General features: G+C 42.0%; 1 long non-coding RNA gene across 1 annotated transcript in view; it reads right to left on the bottom strand.

Moving 5' to 3' along the window:
• Positions 1 to 304: 304 nt before the first annotated feature.
• LOC111814389 overlaps positions 305 to 1,549 on the bottom strand; it is a 16,149-nt gene continuing 14,904 nt past the window's right edge. Inside the window, exon 2 of the long non-coding RNA XR_002819381.1 lies at positions 305 to 684. This is a non-coding gene — a long non-coding RNA (uncharacterized LOC111814389). The remainder of the gene's footprint in view (positions 685 to 1,549) is intronic.

Here is a 1,549-nt window from a genome sequence, read left to right as displayed (position 1 = left end):
GGATGTGCCCCTTTCTCCTCCACTGGCTGCGGCTGGGGGAGGAAGAGGAGTGGTGCTTCCAGGGGCCAGCATCCCTTCTACATCAGGGCTGTGGATAGAACAAACATGCTGCGCCTAGACATGTCTGAGAAATACCTTCAGGGATGTCACTGCTGCTAAATGCTGGAGAAGTTTCATTTTGAGCAAACAGACATTCCCTCAGGGACTTGCTGCCTTTTGCCCATCCTAAAATATCTCATAGGGAGCTGACAAGCCTTGTGGTCTCCAGAGATCTTTCATCCCCAGTGAATGCTGACACAGCCTATGATCAAATGTCTTCCTTACATGAAAGAGGAAAGCAAGGAGGGTTTCATCATTTCTCCTCCACTCATGCCCATGATATCTTTCCAGGGAGACTTGAGCATTGATGAAGAGTTCATCTGGGAATAGTTTGACACTGACTACCACAGTACACTCAGTGGAGACATGCTCCATTAATGTGATTGAACCAGGTTCCTCTGGAACTGAAGGAGAGCAGGGGCTAACTAAACTGCAGGAAGCTAGATTCTCCCAGAAACCAAACCATGGGATTAGAAGCCAGAGATCACAGGTGATTGCAGAAGGCCAGAAACCTGAAAGAGCTGTAGTAAGGTCTTGGGCTGGGAGTTGCTCTTGCCTAGCATGTGCAGGTGCTGGGTCTCAGCACTGCAAAAATAAATCAGTAAATAAAGTCTTAAATATTTCTGAATTCTGATACTTCAGGGACCCTGAATTTTTAAAGTAGAGTTCTTGAAATATTTTCATGCTTAATAAACATCTGATAAGTGAACAAACATTTAACACATCTAACAAAGTTATACAAAGAAGGCATGATATTAAGAATTATTGTAACTGAATACTCTTTTCCAGAGACAATACTTATATGTTTCATTATTAGAATTCTGTCAGCCAGTAGACATATGCATGAATGTTTATTATTCGTGAGCAACAGTATAACTAATTAATTGATAGAATTTATGATGATGAATACTGAGTCTTTTTTTAAAAAATGTATTTGGTTGATACAGGGTCTCACTACACATCTCAGACTTATAGTGATCCTTCTGTTTTCAGCTTCCCTAACGCTGGGATTATAGGTGTGTGCCACCACTCCCAAACACTGGCCAGCTCAGCATGCCCTGGGGGTGGGGCCGGCTTGGCATGTGGTGCTGGAGATTGAGCTGTGGTCCTGGTGCTTGCCTAAGCTTGCCTAAGTAGGTGCTTTAGTGTGCTGAGCTATCTTGCCAGCCCATGTCAGAGTCTTATGAACCACAAACCATCATTCTTGACCACAAGTTTGCCTAAGCATTAACACATCATTCAGTTTCCTTCTTTTTTCTTTTTTCTTTTTTTTTGCTGTAAAGATGGAAGAATAAGGTAACAAAAAGGAAAAGTGACAGGCTGTGTTCCAAAGGGAAGTACCATGGGCCCCTAGAATACCTTTTTACTTTTCCACATAATGTATCTCTGAAAAAAAATATATGTCAAATTGTGTGAATTAATACTCAAGTACCTAAGTTGAATGGGTGAG

The sequence above is a fragment of the Octodon degus genome, unplaced genomic scaffold (assembly GCF_000260255.1).
Source record: "Octodon degus isolate 3935 unplaced genomic scaffold, OctDeg1.0 scaffold00305, whole genome shotgun sequence".
In the NCBI taxonomy this organism is placed as follows: domain Eukaryota; kingdom Metazoa; phylum Chordata; class Mammalia; order Rodentia; family Octodontidae; genus Octodon; species Octodon degus.
Note: the sequence above shows the minus strand (reverse complement) of the source record. Positions and strands in the feature narration are given on the sequence as shown.